This window comes from Pseudophryne corroboree, chromosome 5 (assembly GCF_028390025.1).
Source record: "Pseudophryne corroboree isolate aPseCor3 chromosome 5, aPseCor3.hap2, whole genome shotgun sequence".
Lineage (NCBI taxonomy): Eukaryota > Metazoa > Chordata > Amphibia > Anura > Myobatrachidae > Pseudophryne > Pseudophryne corroboree.
In genome coordinates, this window is record NC_086448.1 from 306,869,852 (window position 1) to 306,881,961 (window position 12,110).

The following is a 12,110-nucleotide window of genomic DNA, read 5'->3' on the forward strand; positions in this document are numbered from 1 at the left end:
CCTTTAAGGTCCTAGTAAATGACACTATTTTTAAGGAGCGTTACATATACATGAAACATAATGCCTCTGCTAAATTTGACAGGATATGGTCTCCCTGGTTAGAATCTCCCTACTCCTACCCTGACCATCTGTTATAACGGTCATTAGAATGCTGCTATCTCCCTGAATTGATGTTTGATGTTATATGTTCTGTCTTTTTCTGATACACCCTGCACGGACGCCTAGCTTTGGGTAATATTAGAATGGTTGCAAGTTAGGTAGTATTTTGTGTATGTCTTCCTTTTTCTTTCTCTTCTTTCTTTTGTTTTTTGGGATAGGTAAAATGATAAAAACTTAATGAGGATTTTTACACTATTTGCGGATTTTGCAAGTTTATTCGATATGACTGAATGTATGTACATGCACATTTCTTCAACAATGCGGTTATTATTATACTGTACATGGATGACGTCCCGTATATGGTTCTTTACCTTTTGTACATGATACATCAATGTTATGCATTATCTGTAATCAAACTTCTATCCTCTTGAATACAAATTACTCTATTAAAAAAAAAGTAACTGCCCCTATGACCTACATGGAATGATGCCGTAGCACCAGATAGAGCAGGGCTGCAAAATGTACAATAAACCAGGCCTAGACCATGGCGCTTCATAAAGCTAAAGGCGACTAATCCGCAGGGGCCTCAATCTGTACAGCTGCTGCAGGCAGCTTCCCACTAACACTATCCCAGCGCAAGTCACCAAAATGTAACTAACGGATCAGAGCAGGAAATGGGAATTGAGCAGTGCTGTAGGCTACGTGGGACTACAAAACAGACACCGGGCATCCAAAAGGGAATGTACTGTACTCTCAAAAAGCCTGCAAAGAGAAATCGCAAATGACCATGACCAAAGGGGCATATCTGCAGTCTCTCTCTGGGCCCCCTCCTCTCTAGCCGGCAGCACAAGTGAGTAGACTCTGGTTCTGTACCCAAGTGTACTGCATATGTACCGGGAAAATGGAGGTGTGGGCCTACTCATTATAGACACGCTACGGACAGTGACAGCGAGGCAGGTCAACAATGACCACAAACAAAAGACAACAACATGTCAAAGTCGAAAGGAAAGGGATAAGAACAGGGAAAGGATGGGAGAGAGGAGGAGGGAGGCAGAAAGGGGGCAGGGAACTGAACAGGCATAAAATAAAAACTTCTAAAAGACCCGTTGAGTACCCTTTTTTTTTATTATGCAACCCCCCAATGCTCAGGCTAAAACACATAAAATATCTTGAAATTAGGACATTTTTATTGATTTTAATTTGCAATTTTACTCATTGTGATGCGGATGCTGCACAGGTTGAGTCTCCCATATCCAAAATTCATCAGATTTTTCCTTATTTTGGAACACTTGCATACCATAATGAGATAGCCCGAAGGTAATTATTATACAATGGCCCTCATTCCGAGTTGATCGGTCGCAAGGCGAATTTAGCAGAGTTACACACGCTTAGCCGCCGCCTACTGGGAGTGAATCTTAGCTTCTTAAAATTGCGACCGATGTATTCGCAATAATGCGATTACTAACTACTTAGCAGTTTCAGAGTAGCTCCAGACTTACTCTGCCTGTGCGATCATTTCAGTGCTTGTCGTTCCTGGTTGACGTCACAAACACACCCAGCGTTCGCCCAGGCACTCCCACCGTTTCTCCGGCCACTCCTGCGTTTTTTCCGGAAACGGTAGCGTTTTCAGCCACACGCCCCTGAAACGCCGTGTTTCCGCCCAGTAACACCCATTTCCTGTCAATCACATTACGATCGCCGGAGCGAAGAAAAAGCCGTGAGTAAAAATACTTTCTTCATAGTAAAGTTACTTGGCGCAGTCGCAGTGCGAACATTGCGCATGCGTACTAAGCGGATTTTCACTGCGATGCGATGAAAAATACCGAGCGAACAACTCGGAATGAGGGCCAATATTTTTAATAATTTTGTGCATAAAACAAAGTTTGCATACATTAAACCATCAGAAAACAAAGGTGTGACTATATCAGTCGCACTCACAATATTTTGTATTTTGGATATGGGTTTTGGTTATGGGATATGGGCTGCAGCGGCAGCGATCACAGTCTGGTGCCCTTTGCAGAGTACACTCACGTACGCACCCTGGAAGCCCAGTGAGATGCTAACAGCATCTCATGGCTGCGATCGCCTCTGCCTGATTGACAGACAGAGGCAGTCACAGGGCGAAAGGGGGAGTATCTGGACCGTTGCGAGGGTGGGCAGCGGTGGCTGCGTGACATCACAAGCAGCCGCTGCGACCCGCCTGCCAGCGCAGTAGGGCCTGACATGCGGGGAGGACTAGCCCTGTGCTGGGCGTCCCCCCACATGTCAGAGAAACTGATCGTAGATGTGCTAAATTTATCAGTTCTGAATTACCCCCTTAGTTTTACTCATAATATACCACACAGTAGTGCCTCCAATTCATAATATTATTCAGAATATGCAATTTACAGCGGTGTCTCCAATACATATGCCACACAGCATTGCCCCAAATTGATAACATGCCTCAGAGCAGTAACCCCAATTCAAAATATGCCACACATCAGCTCCCCTAAATCATAATATGCCTCATAGCATAGCGCCCAATTCATAATATGCCACACATCAGCAGGCCCGAGGACAGGTTTGTACAAGAGGGACACCTGTACCAAGCCCCGAGGTGCCCAGAGTCTAGAATGTAAGACAGGAGCACAATCAGCGGTGGATTGGGAACTAAGAGTAACCCTTGAATACTTTCTAGAAGTGGCTTCACATGGGTGGCACAAATTGACTGTATTCTCGCTATCAACAGTCCCACATTCTTTCAGCAGTCCCCAGGGCCATAAATAGGTGTGCACTGCACATAGCGCTGCAGGGTAGAGGGCGCTGTTGGCGGCACTTGTCAGTGCAGAGGGTGCACTGCACATAGCGCTGCAGGGTAGAGGGCGCTGTTGGCGGCACTTGTCAATGATCTGTTTTAATTACTTTCACTTGCAGCTTCCCACCTTTTTGAAGCCCAGCATCTCCTGACTACCCATGTGAGATTTCTTTGTTATTCGGTCACACTGTCCTTTATTGCATTTCAAGATGCTGACATACATGGGATTCAAACCCATTGCCTGTGGCACTGCAGTAAGAGCTATCTGCCATTGCATAGAAAAGTAGATAATTCTAAGACAGAGAATTCTAACTATTTGAAGCTCACCTTGTACTTTGTGAAAACATGATCAGCATTGCGGCTGAGCAGATCTATGTAGTTTGTGGCTGCACACTACATAGATCTGGTCAATTACAATGCAAATTTATTTTTTCACAAAGTACTAGTAGCTTCATATTGTGTTCATAGTTTTTATGTAGGATCAAATAGCTCACTGAATAGGGTGTTTGATTAGAATTCAACAGGTTATAAGTTTGGAACCTGGGTATGGCAGTATATTGAAATGTATTATTTAATAAAGGGTATTGTAAATGAGTAACAACAATCACTCAAGTTTAGTGCATGAATGTATCCAAATCCATTTTCTTGCAATACGGGCATCATAGCATGGGCTTTCTATGGGATCAGTCTTGTCATGCCCTTTCCCCATGAGGCATGCGGCTTATTTCCCTATTGGAAAAATGGGGGGAGCACCAAAAAGTCTAGTTACGGCTCTGGCAGTCCCTACCTGTTATAAACAGTCCTCACATTTTACCATAAAATGTACTTTATTAAGCCAAGACAGGTTCTAAAACAGTTCATGTTTTCCAAATCTTTATGTGTCAGTGAGGAATGAGTACACCTGTGCACCTGCTAGGTAATCTGGAAAACGTGAACTATTTGGGGTCCTAAGGGCCAAGTTTAAGAAGGACTGAACTAACACATACATTCCAACTGTCCAAAATTTGGCAGGACAGTCCCATTTTTCGGGCACTTTCCCGTTGTCACACCGTTGGGCTGCAGAGCAATGGTGAATACATGCTGTCCACCTCATCTATCCACAGGAAAGAGGGACTAGGGCAGGGGCGTCTTAAGAGAGGAGGGGGCCCGTGTGCACACTCCAGGTGGGCCCCCTCCTCTCCACGGCACCGTAGGCTCTGGCAATATGCCAGAGTCTACTGCGCATGCGCAGGTCTCCCAAAACATGGCGCCCACCATGTTTTGGAGACAAAAATTGAACTGCGCATGCGCAGCGGCCATTTTTTGTTATTTGGCCGCAACGGCTGCAGCTGCAGCGCCCAGCGATGGACTTCGGAAAGGTGAGTATGAAAATATGGGTATGACCCAGGGGCCCGTGTGCACCGCACACATTGCACCCATGATAGAAACGCCAGTGGACTAGGGGCATGTCCAACAGCTCATACATAGAGTGAGGAAAAATGGGGGCATGGCTCGCCGGTGCTTCATTTCCTGTGAGGCCACGATTCCAGCTTTTATACAGGAAGAAAATTTGGAGGTATGCTGAGAGCGGATGAAGAATTTTCACTTAAATCAAACATATACTCATGATTCTTTTTTTCCACAGATTACAATATTTTAAAATTAGGGACACAAAAAATAAGCAATTTACCCTGAATGTTGACAGGTGGAACACACTAATTCACAAAATGAAATTACGGTTTGGATTAACACTTAAATATTTCTTTGTTCTACTGCCACCTAGTGGTAATGGTGGGAAATGCAACAGGTTCACATTTTTTTATTTAAACACTTTTACAGAATCAAATAATTATTATGGCACATGATTAATATGACAGTAGACGTTAATTACATTTCTGTTGGTGGAATTGACCCAACTAATCCCAGGCAAGGCTTGTGTCTCCTATTTTTTCCCTTTATTTGTCGATATAGTTTACATTTGCTACTTTGTAAGGTGCCACAAAGCTCCACAGCGCCAGACAGTTGGTAAATGCTGTCAAGTATTACTCGTACATAAGAATGGAAAAAGTACACACACCAGATTGATGATATAAGTGTGTACGTTACACAGAGAGGAAAGCTGGTCCTGTTCAAAGCAGCATACAGTCTAAAGGGAGAGGGGAATAATGAGATATCAAGATAGTTGGAGATGTATCTAACCTTCTACAGAGGACAGATGATGTTGCCTATCGTAAACAATCAGCTTCCAGTTCTCATTTTATAGAATTCCTAGATGAATGATAGCTAGAAGCTGGTTGGTTGCTATTGGTAACTTTTCCACTTGTGCTCTTTAGAAGGTTAGATACATCTCTCCCTTAAGCTCTTGTGAGTTGGGCACTCTCTACCACTGCTATGGTCTCTACAGAATGATGTAGTCTGTGGATTATAATTATGGATATATGTAAAGTTGTGAACTTCTCTAACTGTCCTGTATAGATATATTGTACAGGGGTGGAACTACAAGTGGTGCAGTAACTGCACTGCGGCTCCAGGAAACTAAGAGACCCATCTGTGCCGCTGCCTAGACCAGCAACTTGTTTCCTCTGGCCAAGGGCTGGCTGGCAAGTTTTAGCCTGGGTGCAAATGCAATGAAGTGGCCTGGATTTTCTTCCAGCACATGACAACGTCAAAGTGGACATGGCAAAAAAATGCAGACATGATTTATCTGACCCCAGCACTCACCCCATTGTGTCTCATTGCCCTTGCATAACTTTGTGATTGCCCTCTACCCCTCGCACCATCACTGTCACCTCAAAGCACTCTCCCTAGCTCCTTCAAAGTCCACCTCACGCATCACCCCTCCCCTTCAATGTCCACCTCAAGTCTCCTCCTTCAATAATCACCTCACAGTACCCTCCACCTCTTCAACGTCCATCCCACAGCACCCCTCATCCTTCCAATGTCCACCTCACAGCCCCCCCCCCCCCCCCCCCCACAGCCCCTTCAATGTCCACCTCTCACAGCGCTCTCCCGGCCACTTTAATGTACACCTCATAGCACCCACCAGCCCCTTCAATAATCACCTCAAGCAGCGCCAGTACACTTACTTTCTTTACATTGGTCTGGTCTCCAATTCTGTTCCAAGCCGGCTCTTACGTCTACACAGCCCTCCATGGCATGGCCTCTGGCCTAAGCAGTCTGACCATTTTTCACAGGGTTCAACTGACCTGTGTGCGAGCCGCTAGTATGACCCAGGGGCGAAGTTAAAGTAGCATAAAAGAAGACATTAGAGAATAGCACTGCAGCAGAATGACTGTGCGGCTGGTGTGAGGCGGCTGAGGGACCCCGGAACAGTGGCCCAAACATGCCAAGTCTGTCTCAGTCGGAGCAGTGGACACATGCAACACCATGGTAAAAGATACCCTCTGCCTCCTCCTGTCACCTACTGCCTCCCTCAAGAGAGCTAGCATCTGATTTAAACATAAGCTCCTACCAGTAGATATAGCAACTGCACCGCATATGTGTGCTTCTAGTCACCCTCTGGCCTCTCCCATGCAGTTGATACACTACCTGCATATTATGAACTCGTGATGAGGTGAAGGATGGAACACAAAGCATATTTCTGAACCTGGGATCACAACTCGCAAGTTCTGCCAGTATCCATGTACTATATTACTTTGCTGTATGCTATTTACAGTGCCACAGAACCCTTGTGTGTTATAGAAATAAAATTATAATTAAGTGCTACTGGGACTTGGAGTGGACATTAGACTGTAGATAATAGTACAGCCAAACGGAGTAGTATCAGATGAGGGCAGAACATAGTGAAGAAATGATTCTTAAAAATGTAGGGGCCAATTCAATTACATAAGATATTAGATTACATGTGCTGGTGTGAGGTATACTGTAGTTGTGCAGTAAGCACAACTCCTGTACCTGCCATAGCCTCATATTGCACATTTTCTTGTGCACCACTATGGGAGGTGCGATGTAGGGTGCCAGCATTCAGACACTTTCCAACGGCACATCATCGGCATCACTCCTAAATCAGCGGTTAACTGAATTGCCCTAAATGGAGGAGACTCTGGTTATACAGATAGGGAGGTAGGAAGCCCATATTTAGCATGGGATAAGTGTTAGAGGCAAGACTGAGATGCAGCTATCAGAGGAGGCACGAGCTGTATACAACTAAAAAGAGATCCTACACATCTTAATTTTTACAATAATGTTACAAATGTTAGAAAAGAAGAATATATAGTAAACAAAGTAGTTTTTACATGATCACTGCGAAATGTACTGAATGAATCTCCTGTGTTCTAAGAAACTCCATATCACAGGAAGTCATTAACTCTTCTGGCGCTCCCTCCAAAATAGAGGTTGTAAAGACTGTATTACCGCTGTGTAAAGCCTAATTATAATCAAGAGACCAGTAATAAAGGCACTTGTAGTGCAGCTTAGTAACAAAGACCATTCTAACTAGCCAAACATTACCCATCGTCATGGAAACGGTGCTACACTTAATATACGTATATTAGTAAGCGTTCACAATTTTAAATTGCAGTTTGTTCTAAATTAGGGGATGGGATGGGCACATTCATACATTACTAATAATATTTGGCTTGTGTGTTCAGGGGCTATTTAATATGATAGATGTGTACTGATGCCTTGTAAGCTGCCAGAAAGGTTGAGGTGCTATAAAGATGGCAAACATCTTCTCTGGTTCACGATGACCCCGTCCTTGGAACATGACACACATTATCTAATGCTACTATTCCAGGAGAAATAATTACATTATAGTGAAAGGATTATTTTATCAAAAGAACTTTCCTTTCTCATCTCTAGTAATTTCTAAATCCTATTATCGACTTCCCTGTATGCGTGCCTTAGGTATCTTTTGTATAATTAGAAAATACAGCTCATAAATATTGCATCATACGTTAATACAGCTCTCATGAAAGTTGTTCTCTACACTAAGATGTTTTTGCCTTTCAAACACAATATTCTGGAAGGATTAGTGACAAAAAGGTAAAGCCGGGTACACACTGTGTGATAATGAATGCCGACGATGAACATCTATACTGTTGAACGATATAGCGTATGCACTCTGAACGTTATCGTGGGAACAATAACGATCAGTGACGTCACCGCCAGCATTCCCGGACATGCAGCTCAGCCCGACATTGACGGGTTGAGCGACATGTCAGCTCAATATTGGTGATCAATGAACGATGTGCGGGACTGCGCATCGTTCACCAATATTACCCCCATACACACTGGACGAGATAAGCCTAAAAATAAACGATAACGACATTTATGCCATTATCGTTATTTTTAGGCTGAATTCGCCCAGTGTGTAGCCGGCTTATGTCTTTAGAAAAAATAAGAATTTACTTACCGATAATTCTATTTCTCATAGTCCGTAGTGGATGCTGGGACTCCGTAAGGACCATGGGGAATAGCGGCTCCGCAGGAGACTGGGCACAAAAGTAAAAGCTTGAACTAGCTGGTGTGCACTGGCTCCTCCCCCTATGACCCTCCTCCAAGCCTCAGTTAGGATACTGTGCCCGGACGAGCGTACATAATAAGGAAGGATCTTGAATCCCGGGTAAGACTCATACCAGCCACACCAATCACACCGTACAACCTGTGATCTGAACCCAGTTAACAGTATGATAAACGAAGGAGCCTCTGAAAAGATGGCTCACAACAATAATAACCCGAATTTTGTAACAATAACTATATACAAGTATTGCAGACAATCCGCACTTGGGATGGGCGCCCAGCATCCACTACGGACTATGAGAAATAGAATTATCGGTAAGTAAATTCTTATTTTCTCTAACGTCCTAAGTGGATGCTGGGACTCCGTAAGGACCATGGGGATTATACCAAAGCTCCCAAACGGGCGGGAGAGTGCGGATGACTCTGCAGCACCGAATGAGAGAACTCCAGGTCCTCCTCAGCCAGGGTATCAAATTTGTAGAATTTAGCAAACGTGTTTGCCCCTGACCAAGTAGCTGCTCGGCAAAGTTGTAAAGCCGAGACCCCTCGGGCAGCCGCCCAAGATGAGCCCCCTTCCTTGTGGAATGGGCTTTTACAGATTTTGGCTGTGGCAGGCCTGCCACAGAATGTGCAAGCTGAATTGTACTACAAATCCAACGAGCAATCGTCTGCTTAGAAGCAGGAGCACCCAGCTTGTTGGGTGCATACAGGATAAACAGCGAGTCAGATTTCCTGACTCCAGCCGTCCTGGAATTATATATTTTCAGGGCCCTGACTACGTCCAGTAACTTGGAGTCCTCCAAGTCCCTAGTAGCCGCAGGCACCACAATAGGCTGGTTCACATGAAACGCTGAAACCACCTTTGGGAGAAATTGAGGACGAGTCCTCAATTCTGCCCTATCCGTGTGAAAAATCAGGTAAGGGCTTTTATAAGATAAAGCCGCCAATTCTGAGACACGCCTGGCTGAAGCCAGGGCTAACAGCATTACCACCTTCCATGTGAGATATTTTAATTCCACAGTGGTGAGTGGTTCAAACCAATGTGATTTTAGGAACCCCAAAACCACATTGAGATCCCAAGGTGCCACCGGGGGCACAAAAGGAGGCTGTATATGCAGTACCCCTTTGACAAACGTCTGGACTTCAGGCACTGAAGCCAGTTCTTTTTGGAAGAAAATCGACAGGGCCGAAATTTGAACCTTAATGGACCCTAATTTTAGGCCCATAGACAGTCCTGTTTGCAGGAAATGTAGGAAGCGACCCAGTTGAAATTCCTCTGTAGGGGCCTCTTTGGCCTCACACCACGCAACATATTTTCGCCAAATGCGGTGATAATGTTTTGCGGTTACATCCTTCCTGGCCTTTATCAGGGTAGGGATGACTTCTTCTGGAATGCCTTTTTCCTTCAGGATCCGGCGTTCAACCGCCATGCCGTCAAACGCAGCCGCGGTAAGTCTTGGAACAGACAAGGCCCCTGCTGGAGCAGGTCCTTTCTTAGAGGTAGAGGCCACGGTTCCTCCGTGAGCATCTCTTGAAGTTCCGGGTACCAAGTCCTTCTTGGCCAATCCGGAACCACGAGTATAGTTCTTACTCCTCTCCTTTTTATGATTCTCAGTACTTTTGGTATGAGAGGCAGAGGAGGGAACACATACACTGACATGGTGTTACCAGAGCGTCCACCGCTATTGCCTGAGGGTCCCTTGATCTGGCGCAATATCTGTCTAGTTTTTTGTTGAGACGGGACGCCATCATGTCCACCTTTGGTTTTTCCCAACGGTTTACCATCTCTTGGAAGACTTCTGGATGAAGTCCCCACTCCCCCGGGTGAAGGTCGTGTCTGCTGAGGAAGTCCGCTTCCCAGTTGTCCACTCCCGGAATGAACACTGCTGACAGTGCTATCACATGATTCTCCGCCCAGCGAAGAATCCTTGCAGCTTCTGCCATCGCCCTCCTGCTTCTCGTGCCGCCCTGTCTGTTTACGTGGGCGACTGACGTGATGTTGTCCGATTGGATCAATACCGCCTGACCCTGAAGCAGGGGTTTTGCTTGATTTAGGGCATTGTAAATGGCCCTTAGTTCCAGAATGTTTATATGAAGAGATGTTTCCATGCTTGACCACAAGCCCTGGAAATTTTGTCCCTGTGTGACTGCTCCCCAGCCTCTCAGGCTGGCATCCGTGGTCACCAGGATCCAATCCTGAATGCCGAATCTGCGGCCCTCTAGTAGATGAGCACTCTGCAGCCACCACAGAAGAGACACCCTTGTCCTTGGCGACAGGGTTATCCGCTGATGCATCTGAAGATGCGATCCGGACCATTTGTCCAGAAGATCCCACTGAAACGTTCTTGCATGGAATCTTCCGAATGGAATTGCTTCGTAAGAAGCCACCATTTTTCCCAGGACCCTCGTGCACTGATGCACTGACACTTGGCCTGGTTTTAGGAGATTCCTGACTAGCTCGGATAACTCCCTGGCCTTCTCCTCTGGGAGAAACACCATTTTCTGGACTGTGTCCAGAATCATTCCTAGGAACAGGAGACGTGTTGTTGGAATCAGCTGCGATTTTGGAATATTTAGAATCCACCCGTGCTGACGTAACACTAACTGAGATAGTGCTACTCCGACTTCTAACTGTTCCCTGGACCTTGCCCTTATCAGGAGATCGTCCAAGTAAGGGATAATTAAAACGCCTTTTCTTCGAAGAAGAATCATCATTTCGGCCATTACCTTGGTAAAGACCCGAGGTGCCGTGGACAACCCAAACGGCAGCGTCTGAAACTGATAATGACAGTTTTGTACTACAAACCTGAGGTACCCTTGGTGAGAAGGGTAGATTGGGACGTGGAGATAAGCATCTTTGATGTCCAGAGACACCATATAGTCCCCTTCTTCCAGGTTTGCTATCACTGCTCTGAGTGACTCCATCTTGAATTTGAACCTCTTTATGTAAGTGTTCAAGGATTTTAGATTTAAAATTGGTCTCACCGAGCCGTCCGGCTTCGGTACCACAAACAGCGTGGAATAATACCCCTTTCCCTGTTGTAGGAGAGGTACCTTGATTATCACCTGCTGGGAATACAGCTTGTGAATGGCTTCCAAAACTGCCTCCCTGTCGGAGGGAGACTTTGGTAGAGCAGACTTCAGGAACCGGCGAGGGGGAGACGTCTCGAATTCCAGTTTGTACCCCTGTGATACTACCTGCAGAATCCAGGGGTCCACTTGCGAGTGAGCCCACTGCGCGTTGAAATTTTTGAGACGGGCCCCCACCGTGTCCGAGTCCGCTTGTAAAGCCCCAGCGTCATGCTGAAGACTTGGCAGAAGCAGAGGAGGGCTTCTGCTCCTGGGAAGAGGCTGCCTGGTGCAGTCTTTTTCCTCTTCCTCTGCCCCGGGGCAGAAATGAGTGGCCTTTTGCCCGCTTGTACTTATGGGAACGAAAGGACTGAGTTTGAAAAGACGGTGTCTTTTTCTGCTGAGAGGTGACCTGGGGTAAAAAGGTGGACTTTCCGGCCGTTGCCGTGGCCACCAGGTCCGATAGACCGGCCCCAAATAACTCCTCCCCTTTATACGGCAATACTTCCATATGTCGTTTGGAATCCGCATCCCCTGACCACTGTCGCGTCCATAACGCTCTTCTGGCAGAAATGGACATAGCACTCACTCTTGATGCCAGGGTGCAAATATCCCTCTGTGCATCACGCATATATAGTAATGCATCCTTCAAATGCTCTATAGTTAGTAATATACGGTCCCTATCCAG